The 12,509-nt window shown below is 40.7% G+C and overlaps 1 protein-coding gene across 3 annotated transcripts in view; it reads right to left on the bottom strand.

Annotated features, from left to right (window-relative positions):
* Nucleotides 1-8,616, bottom strand: part of LOC136347107 (zwei Ig domain protein zig-8-like) — a 184,269-nt gene extending 175,653 nt beyond the window's left edge. For all 3 annotated transcript variants that reach the window (XR_010733429.1, XM_066296801.1, XM_066296800.1), the window contains exon 1: nt 8,374-8,616. The gene's annotated coding sequence lies outside the window, so the exon portion shown is untranslated. The remainder of the gene's footprint in view (nt 1-8,373) is intronic.
* Nucleotides 8,617-12,509: the final 3,893 nt, after the last annotated feature.

The raw sequence follows: 12,509 nt of genomic DNA on the forward strand, positions 1-12,509 counted from the left end.
TTTAAAAACTTAATAATCTCAAAGGACGACCTCCTAATTGCGGTACCTGCCCTTAATAAGGTTCCGAAAAACCATGTTTTCCGGTGGTACCGAAATATCGCCCTTATCCTGACACAAAGATTGCTCTTTCGTACAGCACCGGTTGCATCGCCATGCGCATTGATGACAGACTCACATGATAAACTTGAATTGTTACCAGTTCCTGCAGGGAATAAGAGTTCATGACGGTACAGCCATTACCGAACGAAGACGGCAGTTATGGTTTTCAAATATGAAAGAAGGGTTAAGCAATGTAAATTCTACTGGCACGTAATAGAGGCCGTGCAAGGCCCCCACGAGCGATCGATCTAAAATTTTTACCGTTTGTCCCTATCACTCAAGGGACTTACCACATAAAATTTCAACCTCCCAAGTCGCACCATTCGAGGGTAGGCCGGGGTTGGGGGTGAAAACTTTAAAACGCCATATCTCGGGAACCATTCGTCGTGCAGCGTGGGGCAAAACGGTGCGTCTTTCGTAAAAGGTAAGTCCTTTGGACGATGGGAACAGTTGGTAAAAATTCCAGGTCGCTCGCCCGTGGGGGCCGGCCTTAACCTTGCACGGCCTTTTTCGCCCAGAACTGTAGCCTTGCCTGCGCGGTCATGGATAATGGACAGTAAGTAAGCAGCCGTCTTGCCACATTCAAAAAACAAAAAGCGCCACGCGCCCGCATCAGCAAAAACACCGCACTTACGTGATTCGTCAATCCGAACTAACCTGAACTAACCTGACGTGTCCCAATCAAAACCAAAGGTAAACGCTGAATCAATCGTTTCGACTTTTTATAATAGGGGATCGCCCCCTCTCGAGGGCGAGCCCCTTCGCTTCCAGGGTGGGACCAAGTCCAATTTCCCGGGCTGGCAGTTTTTCAACAAGACAATCGTGAAAATTAACTGTTTAATAATAAACTTCGTGGGCCAATTTCAATTTAAACGGAAACCCTCTGCTACATTTCGCGATTATTTATTATGTGATGCATGTAATTAGGCGTTAATATAACAAATCGAAAAATGCTCGTTTTATCGATAAAACAAATTAAAATGAGCTAAAATAAACAAATATTTCGCATTATTCAGCCAAGCTTTTAATTTGCAAACGCAAATAAAAGGGTGAATTTAACAAATTGACGATCCCGCACATACCTATCTGTAATTAATACGAAATAATAAAATAGGGGCGGTGTTGTGCTTCCCCAATGATACTGGAAACATTGGAATAATAATATTTTCATTGCGTTCCTGTTGAATCCGTTATTAATTGAATAGCCGTATAATGACACGAAGGGAATTGGGGCAATTCGAATTTTCCCGAAATCCCGTACACTTGGATACTTCGGATGTTTTTGAAAATGAACGATCAAACTGTGCATGCACTCTACGTACTCCCAAGGTGACCCAGTTCAAGACGTTTTAAAGCTACAATATGTAAAAGGACAAAAATGAAGAGCGCCTCGCGATGTAATGTCCCATATAAGATCGCCTCGTGGCAAAAAATTCGGCCATCTTTTACAACCATGAAGTCTGGCAGTGACAAAACGCAGAAGGTTATCTTTTTAAAAGCTTTTAGAGAATTATCGCCTCCCTTCTAAATGTTTAATATACCCATATTAATAGCGCTCATATTTCTAAATTCCGCTGAATATACACAAGGGATAAATCTAGGGTGACGTTTTAAAAATAGGGATTCTGTTACTAGTTTAAGCCCGCCCCCGCGACGATGCTTTCCAACCCATCCAACTCATCATGTTCGGGTTTTCCGCGGAAAGCTCCCCGCTAACGTTATGCCAGACGACCGGCAAGCCGGTATTATTTCTCTTGTTTAGCACATCCAGAAAACTGCACCGCAAGGTCGTTTAAAGGGGTCTTTGTGTCGCAACGGTTCCAAATTGTACCTATACCTTGCCTACATTACGCCATAAGCAACCGACTTATCCATATTTAATAACGGCGAAACTTTTATGGTCTTCTCCGGCACAGAAGCGGGAAACCTTAAAAATCTGGCATCCGACTCGCCCGGCCGAACCTCAGATTTCCTAATAAAATTAAATTCAATGGATTTCAACATAAATTAATCCACTTAAACAAAAATCAACCCCTGAAAAACTCCTTACGTTTCTCCAACTTTCGAGCCGGATCGTTGTATCTCTTTCAATTTCAGAGATACAGAGTCGCTTTAGTGCCTATTTTCACGGTTTTAAAAGTGCGCCGTGCCCCAAACTGCGTTTCCACAGCTCCAAGATCTCGGTCGAGGTATCTGGGTTAAATGCACGAATTGATTAGATTGAAAAACTGAACCTCAAAAACTTGGGAATTTGCCTGAAAATTTTCAAAATGGAGGAGGCGGATATTTCTCAAAGTTTGAGCGCCGATACCTTGAGAGCGGAGCAATTGCCGTATAAAATGGGTTAGAGTAATCATATTGATGAACTCTATACGCAGAGGATCAAAAGCCCCGCATAAATTCATTGAAAATTGAAGGAAATATTTTTCGTGGAAATACTAAAATACGTTAAATATGGTTTTTACCGGCGAATCTTTTGAGATAACAGACATGCATACAGGGTTACTCGCGAAGTAGATAAATGTAATTTTTACTTTAGTTTTTTTTGTGGGACCTCATGTATATCATCGCGTTTTTGAGTTCCGCGAGAAATTCTGAAGGCATTTCATGTAACGTGCCCGTTTTTGAATTCGGCAGTTATTGGAATAATTGCTGTCGGTATTTATCAATGGCATTAAATTTTACTTCAAAAATAACATTTTGTCAAATACTCATTACCCTTTTCCTTTTTTCCCAATCTCTATTCAGTCCGACAATAGTTACTCTAATATTGCTGAAGTTGAAAGAAAATGGCCCAGTTAAGTGAAACTCAGAGAATAGATATCTCAGTCGTGATAGGACGCGGTGATCGAAACACAACTCAAAAGGAGGTTTGTGAGCCATTCAACGTCAAATATCCTGACTGTCGAATATCGCAATCTACTGCAAACCGAATTGCAAGGAAGTTTCGAGAAGTGGGGCATGTAACAGACTTTCCCAGATCTGGTCGATCCTCGATTTCCGAAAATCAGAAATTAGACGTTTTTCCATCCATCGGAGAAAACCCTCGTGAACCAGCTCAAGAAATACCCTTGGACAGGGAAGTGGGGATTTAGTCCGGTCGAAGAATTCAAAAAAAAAAAAAAGAAAAATATAATCCGTACTAAGTACAATCAATTTACGAGCTTAACGAAGATGATTCAGATAGTCGATTGGAATTCTGCAAAATTTTCGTGAACCTCTGTAACAACGTCCAGTCACTTTCGAATTTTTTGTTTTTCTGACGGATCGACATTCTGCCAAAATGGTATGATGGACGGACAAAAACGCCGTTACTGGTCGTGTACCAATCCGCGTTGGCCGATTGAAACTTATACCCAACACCCTCAGACTGTTAATGTTCGGGTTGCTATCGTGGGAGATAGTCATCATTTCGCATTTCTTGGAGGGCAGTTTCAAAGGGCAACGTCATTTGAAATTTCCAAGAAACGAACCGATTCCCGACATTTGCATTATACTTCCAAATGCGTATAACTCGAATGAAATGGGTCAACGTGGGCCCAACAAGGTGGTGCGCCACCATTTCGCACCAAAGAGGTAATATTTAGAAGAAGCGTTTTCACGTCGATCGATTGGACCAAGGGGGTAATTACTGTGGCCTGCCAGATTTCCTGATCTCACCCTTATGGACTTTTTTACTGGGTTATCGAAAAGATAGGGTGAATTTAAATATGTCCAAGAGCATTGAAGAGCCAAAGGTAGAGTTACTCGGGAAGCTCCACAAATGCCTCCTCAAATTATAAGAAAATTGCTTGAGGAATTAAAATTGCGACTTGTCCAGTGTCGGGGAGTCGACGATACACTGTTTGAACACTTAATAAATCGGATTATAATAGTTCATATCGTTATTTTTTTAATATTAATAGTTCTGTCATTATTTCTATTTTTGTTTTTTTTTCGAAATCTGTTGGATTTTACGCATGGGTACAGTACATAAAATATGTCCAAGATTTGTTAAATAATTCAAAAATGTCACGATATACGGGAGGTTCCATAAGAAAAAAATGAAAAAGTATATTTATTTACTACACAAGTAACGCTCTATACGAATCTCTTACGTCAAAAAAGGCACAGTTAAATAGAACGTCTGAAGCATTCCGGCATTTTCGTGATAATTTCTTCAGTTTTTAACGAATTTATGCCGGATTTTCGATTCCCTCTGCACAGCATAAGCCTACCGAGAGGGGGTCGTAATGTCCCTGGTAGTTTTGTCAGATATGTTTTTATTGTAACGAAACGTTTAGCAATCAATTGAAACTACCTCAGAATGAAGTTTCTTAATCTGTAGATTAAGGCCCAAACTTAATTGATGTATTTCGGATCAGTATAGAATTAATATTAGTGGAGTAAATCGAAAAACAGAATCTCAAACGTTCTCGTTTCTCAAACGTTTTATAAAGTTATTAATGGAGAGAAATACATTTATTTGTACTTGGATCGAAGATAAATTATTTTAATGGAGGGTAGAGGAAAGGCAGTGCACCTTAGAAACCAAAAATATTCGCACCCACATAGTCGTTTTAATGCCTACTTGCTTTTGGAATGACGAAAGTGCTGGTACCTCGAATTGCACCAACAACCGTTTAGGTCTCTGGGGCAGTTCCCCGTTTACGATTTAAACCGAGCCGTCCTGGTTTCTGCATCGGAAAATTTCGATTATTTATTGAAAATCCACTTTTCGCAGTTTGAAAGCCAATATCTCAGGAATCCGTGGAGCACTCAATCGAATTGAGAGTGGAGGTTCCCCGAATCGGAGTGTTAATCGAGGAAAAAATAATCAAACGGCCCACGTTTCAGGGATTCCAACGCTGAAACTGCAATTACTACTAACACAGACGCGACTACGTCAATTAACTAACAAAACAATTTCTAAAGAAAACAATTATGAGTATAATCAATCGTCTGATTAGTAGTGGCCACATTTAATTGGACATTGATTTGTGAACTATTTCCGGATATTCAATAAAGTGTGCTGGAATACTTTGAACCCCGGAAATGTGGCATAATTCCGGGAAATGAGGAAATGATTTCTATGTGAGGGTACATTTGTGATTTCTATGTCGAAATCGAATAATGTGCCAGAAAAGTTATCTGGTTCTAAGTGTGGTATGGCGCAAATTGGCTGACGGAACGAGGGAGAGGGGGTGGGGGGGGGGGGGGGGCTCCTTTAAAAGCCACGTTAATCACTAGGTATTACAAGAAAAATAAGCGAAGATTGTGAAGATCAAATTATGGTTTTAAATCAGGATAAAAGAGGTCCAATTCGAATTGAAAAGATTTGCTACGCGACATCCGGCTTAACCGAAAAAAGGTTTTGTTTAAATGAGCGCAGCCCGAAATCGCTTTAATGAAAATTCGCCAAGAGAAGTTCATTTATTTTCGAAATCGTCTTTGCCTTTGGATACTGGGGTAATATAATCCCTCAATAATGGATCTGTATAGAGAAAAGAAAGACATTTGATGACAAAAGATAAGATAATTCATCTTTTCTTCTAGGGTGACCGCTATGAAAATCCGAAACACCTATATAGGAAAAAATCTTGCAGCATTCGCAATGCCGAGGAGAGATGTGACGGTGACGATTAGGTAAGAGCTCCCCAGTCCTTTCCATTTAGCAAATACCAAAGTACAAACGTAATTTTATATATTCTAATCTCGGCAAAGCGTCTCCATCGTGCATGCATAAGACTTCTAGATTCCTCCCGTAGATTAACATTCGAAGGGATAGCCCCAAGGAAGGCTGTGCCCACACTAAAGAGGAAATAAGAACCGTCCGGGAGTGCGACGTAAACGTAAACAGTTTTTAATTTGAAAAAATCTCTAACTGGTCGAAAATTGCACAAAGCCATTCTGAGATCAAAAAGGGCCCATCCTTTCAGACAAATAAACAAGACTAGGAACTAGACCGTCCGATTTTGTATTCCTTTTAAATAAACAGAGATAAAGATGCTCTCACGTAAGTGGGTCAGCAAAAACGATTATGTCTCTACAATTCTGCCCTGAGGCACATATAAACCGATAAAGATAGAGCTATAACGCGGTTTAAACGAAAACATTATATCCGCTTTCATACTGCCCTCCTTTATCACTTTTACTGAAGTATTTGGCACGACAAGTTTTACACTTTTTAGTAACAGTAAAGATGTATTCAATTAATTCCACTTAAGCTCCGGGCTTTGAATTTATTTCGGAAAAAGTCCGGAAAGACCCGGATTTCGTATTAAAATGGAAACGGGAACGCGTGAAAACAAACATATTTATTCATTCATACTTACACTGCGTGTCTCGACATCCGGGCCGAGACCGCCGAAATGGTGACGGTTGGTGAGAGTAAATTAGAAGAAATCTCTCTCGAATGTTCCAGGACGTTTAACGTTAATATCGGATTAATAGGTTAACGTTTGAGGAAACGTACGCTGCTGTTCTCACCACGTTTCGACCCGCACTCAAAACATTTATTACGATCCGTGAAGTTGAAGTTCACGCTCTCACCATGCTCCAGGCCCGATTGGCAATTTGTCAATTCATGTCGCCCGCGGCTGGGATTGAAATTTTCGAAAAACGGTTCGTTCGTTTGAATCGTTCGGAGCGACCTTGACCGGATGTGTTTTTGGAAATTTGGATTGACGCGCGCTCTCCAACTTCACCGAGTGCTAATTTTGAATCGGTTCCGAACATTTTCGAGACGATTAGACAATATGCATTTACAGCGCCAAGCACTTGAGACAGAGACGGAGGCTGCAGCCAAAAGGTGCTTTTTCACGAAAAAACTTTCGACAACAATCGAATCCTTTGCAGGTCCGGTTTCACAAGTAAAACTTGGAATATGCCCAATTTAAGCCGGAGCTCACTTGAGTTGTTCTCTGCGAATAACATTGCCGCTACAAATGAAGTTAATTGGCAATAAGTTACCTTTGACAACGACAGATTGCTTATGGAAGAACTCAAGTGAATTAAAGCTCAAGTTCGGCATAAGTTAGGATTTGCTCGTACAATCCGGCCTCGGCGTAATAATTTTCCTTTTTAGAGATCCTTCAGAGGTAGCGTCCAATAAAGGGAGATTCGGAATAGTTATATCTTCTCTCTCCTCAAATTCGCACGAAAAAATCGGGACTTCTCTCAAAAACGGCGGTGTCCGCTCAAAGACGATGCGCCCATTTAGGTATTTCTCTGTCGGCTGAGTATTCACAACTTCTTTTGACGTACGGAAAATCGTCCGTTAACGACCCCCGTTAATGCGCGGTCTTTCAACGACGGATGATTTTGCAAATTCGATCGTTTTCGCATTTTTGCCGCCGCGTTAAATCGGCATTTCCCGAAAATTAGGGATCAGCCGGGTTCGTCAACCGGCGCACGAACCAATAAGTCACTTTTCGATTATCTCTGTTTACTGCGTATTCGTCCAAACAGAGCTTATCCGAGGCCACTGTCGCCAGTGACGTACCAAGACCGACAGACAAGACGATAATCGAAGCTCTGTCCTCGTCGAATTCTAATTATGTCAATTCGGAGTTGAGTGGAGCTGCCTGCGGTATGAGGCTTCCATAACAGTAGAGCCTCTGGGCTATGTCCTATACGGTGGTTATCCGCATTAAATTGAATAAGAATCGGGGATAGTTCGTTCGGATGGAGAAACGCCGATGACCCGTACGTGGCTTTCATTAAAAGCGCGTATGCAGGATTCGCTGTAAAGCATCCCAAGATCTTCGATTGGAAAAAGAGGTTTAGGGATCTATCCAATCTTCAGGACTCGAGCGAAATTCCTGTAAACTCCCCAAAGTTAGCTTATTTTTCGTATTGCATATACCTTACACAATGATATCTTTCCCTCGGCAAAGGAAGCTCGCCTGAGCTGCAATGTATTATATACTACCTGGACGGCAAACTGATACCGTTGCAAGCACTCTTTGATAAATAATAAAAACGTATCGGCCAAAGATTAGAAAGACCACGTTTACTGAGAGGCAGAACCCAATAAGAGAAAGTGCTCCGTACTCAGTTCAGACAAATGTGGTTCGTTTATTTTTCAAACAAGCAGTGAGCAAATTTTGCGGAAAGAGGGTTGCTTTAGTGCATTTATTATTACACCCTTTTTGCTCCGTTTTTTTCGAAGTTAAATGAGGTGTGCATAGCGTTTGCCCCCGGAGGTTCAGTCGGGGGCCAACTTCGAAATTTCAACCCTTCCACCGACGCCTTCGGGCAATTAATCCTTTTAGCATATTACTACGTACGTACTTATTGAGTTTCGCCACTTTGAAACAAGTTTCGACTTCCTGAAACTGTCACGAACCGAATACCAGGCACAATCAACTATAGATCACATACAAGTTATCCCTCAAATCACAATAAACGGAGTTCGTTCTCTCTGCGACGAACTCGGAAAATACAATAAACACGACCTGTATACTATATGTTCCCGAAAACGTGGGCGAAGGCCTACTCACGGATTGGAGGTTGATCGTACACTAACTCCGGCCGAGTCGCGCGGAAACACTCCGGGCTCCGGAGTTTGCCTGCTGTCGGTTTTGGGCCCGCTCAGCGGCCTCTTCATACGAGAAACTCTCTTAATTTCAATCTTGTAAGACAAAGACGGGATTTCTAACTACTGCCTTCATACTTTGAACACAAGGCCAGCCAAATGTATATAATCAGGTTCAGAAACTAGAGCCTAATTAAAAGAATAGACATAGACGAGCTCTTGAAGCAAACAACGTTAGCGATTCAATTCACGGAACTAGATATTCTGCACTGTAAAGTTCTGATATTATAATATTAACGGTAGAGAACGGGCACGAAAATCCAGGCCGCATGCGTTTCTGCAATTACGGCTCAGTTACGCGGCTTGCGCTACGGATCAATGGAGTTTAAAAAGTAGTTAAGCGACGTCGTATTGACGTGCAGGTAGACGGTGGGTCCGAAACGACCCGGTTCGAGGTAATGGCGATAGATGCAGACGTTAACAAACAGTCAAATCAGAAAGATGTTGCGGAAGTAGTTCCGCGACGCGGGCTGATCTGTAAAATTCCGTTTTCCGTTTTTCAGTTGTTTCGGAAAAACCCAAATTTGCGTCCGATGCAAAACGCCTTTCCATTGCAGTTTTTCGTGTCCCGCAACGCCGCAGTCTTAGTTTCGTGCTGCTGCATGTTTTGTTAACAATAATAACAAACTTTTCTCCCGATTCGGCCCTGGTAAGGTCCCCGTCGATTACTGATGTTACGAATTTCAGTCGAATTTCGACCTACACGGTGCAAAAGTGTAGGTCGGGACCTTGCACGTGCAAAAATACATATATTTTTTCACCAAAAAAATGCCCTTATGCGCGGCGTAATTTCGTACGTTTGCGCCAGAGGCTTTCGTTCCAATTTGAGAAAGAAAGTTAAGTGTAAACTTTGTAGACAATCACGTTAATGCGTGTCAATGTTTGTACCACAATTGAAAATTCGCATTTGGGGTATTTCAAAAATGCGTGACGTACCAAACTTACGTTTTCTTACGTGTATGGAGCACCTTCTACGTCATTATTTATCTTTAGGTTTTATTCCACATTATACGACCTTTTTTCATAACATATCCTACGTCGAAAGTTGTCCATTTTCTTATATATATATACAGGGTGTTTCCTAACTACGTGTAAAAAACTTAAAAATGTCTAATAAACATATGTCCGCAAATGCCTCGTATCCAAGATACAGGGTGTTGACTGAAAGACGTTGAAAAAGGTTTTAAAGGTTTCTAAAGGTTGGTGGTATTTACTGACTTGTTTATTGTTAGTTTTTTTTGCTACTTCCACTGCTATAATCAAGATAGTCAGTGTTATTTTGGTGTTTTACTTACGATACGCAACACACCAGGAGTTTTCGAGAGAGTGAGACAATCATTAACAAGAAGGATGGAAGCGTGCATTATGAGTAATAGTGGTAATTTTCAGCAATTCTTATGATTAATCATTAAAGCATTCCCCCAAAAAATCGTCTTTTCTAAAATTCAAACACCCAAATTGAGTCATTTTGGAAATAAAATCTCTTTTTCTTGTCACATTTCAACACCCTGTATCTTGGAAACAAGGCATATCGCGGACATATGTTTATTAGACATTTTTGACTCAAAATCAGTCGAGGATTACGCCTTTAAATTTTTTACACGTAGTTAGGAAACACCCTGTATATATATTTTATATCGTGCACTGCGTGCCGTAACGTAGAATTCGTGTTGTGATGTGTGTACAATAATCGCGTAAGTGAGACGAATTTTCGTCACAAATTCAACGATGTATCACGTGTAGGAAGGAATGCGGATTATTTTAAAATTCCAACAACAAGCCGCAACAAACTCGGTAATGAAAAACATGAAGAGCATATAATGTTATCGGTTACTGAAAATGCCGAAATATCGCTTCGCCAAACTGAACATACGACAGGTTTCGCAACATGATCAGCTGGGTTTGTTTTACACAAACAAAGTTACCATCCCTTTAAATTTGTAGTTTGTCAGGCACTTCCACTCGATAATGACGAAAGACGAAGATCATTTTTCGAATGGCACAGATGGAAATGTGCAATTGATCAAAATTTTTCACATAAATGTATTTGATAAGCCGAGAGTCGAGGCGCAGCCACTGAAACTTTCCGAAGAAAGAATGGACAGCACCGGCCCCGGAAGAATCCTATTTGTACACGACTGTGCGACACTAACATTGTTTTAGCTTTAACGAGCGAGTTGAAATATTCGGCATACGGATAATTTCTTACCGTCCCTACAACCATTCTACTTTAATGTGATTTGGAAGAAACATTAAAATATTTCTCCGGGGGCTTTAACACATAACTGTTGTTTCAACGGAACGGCGCAGCCGCACACGAAGCGAGGAGCGTGAGGGGACATCCGTGATATAGTGGGATAGACACCCACACCACATCTTCGGCTTGTCTATTCCCCCGGCATCGCTTCGTTAAATCCCTGCGGTGACTATCTTTATCTTGGACACCCTGTATAATTTTCCACACATCAAGTTTTCCACTTTCCAATTTTGACGGTCGCTTTCTGAAAATTCGTTGGAAGAATTGCCCTTAAAAAGTGATTTAAATTGATGGGTTGGGCAACCGCCGTAAGCCTACCTAACGCCGGAGTTGTAATATCTCTGCCTTCGAGATACGGGGTCATTTTCCTTATTATGTATGAGAAATTCGAAGTGTATCGAAATTGAACTTTCTGATGCGTAGTTTTTCAGACGCTCGATGGCGCAGAAATGAGCTGTCCAGGATGTGGACCACGTGGGTCGATTAACCTGAAAAGTAACAGTCACAGGTGATTTTCCTGAAAACGTACTGCTCGCATTTTCGCATACGTTCGTAGCGCGGCGGCTTCAAAAATTACTACAAAGTAATCGCCTCGATGAGCTGAATAAGTCTACGTAAACCGAGTAGTAATGTCTCTTGCAGTTGCTGGGATATGGAGTCGGCTGGAAAGCTAGCTCGAATGTGTGTATCTCGAATTGTGTTTGCACAGTGCCAGGGCTTCAATTGAGCTATCCAGGTTCAATATTGAAAATAATTGAATGATGCATATTTACGTCTCTTTCACTGCAATATTAATGGTTTCTTGTTGGTAATCTCTTTATCAAAGTCTATTCGTCGGATTTACGTAACAAAAACCAAAACTGTCCATCAGGAAGAACTGTACTTCTTTGTTGAATATCAAATAGTAAATCTGAAATGTAAACTAAGTTAATTAGCACCTATCACAATTCAGTCCGTCGAGATTATAATGGATACGTTAAATATCAGGGTTAAATTTCCAAAATATCATTTGTACACCGGGGGAAAAGAGAAAGTTTATACGTCACAAAATGTCTATTTGTGGCTAATTAATGAAAAACGTACTTTGCCATTCAAAAAGCAAAAATTGGGGCCAATTACGATCGAATACGAAATGAAATATGATACTTGGCATTAACAAAATCTTAATTAGACAGGGAGTTTCTCAACGGATTGAAAAGAATGAACTGGATGAATCGTGAGTTCATTTTAAGATAGAAAGTTCATATAAACGCATGTCCTAACTTGCTTCCAATTTGATTCACAGGGTGTCGAAGTTTCTTTTCTTTTCGATTTTCATTGATTTCCGTCATTTTTGAAGTTGATCAACTCGAGACTGGCAGTAACAATCATTGAAGCAGTGCGAACAAACTGAATGAGCAATGATTTTAAATGCTCTAGAGGGCGCTAATTTTTGATGATCTCACATCAGAATTTTTTTACGAAATTCGTGTATTCGATTCGTTGACCTCATTTAATCCCTTATGCCTTTAGCAACTTTTTTTTTATTAGAAATAATAAATTAAGGGACGCAATTCATATTTGTATTTTTCTACC

Source organism: Euwallacea fornicatus, chromosome 26, assembly GCF_040115645.1.
Source record: "Euwallacea fornicatus isolate EFF26 chromosome 26, ASM4011564v1, whole genome shotgun sequence".
NCBI classification, from domain to species: Eukaryota; Metazoa; Arthropoda; class Insecta; order Coleoptera; family Curculionidae; genus Euwallacea; species Euwallacea fornicatus.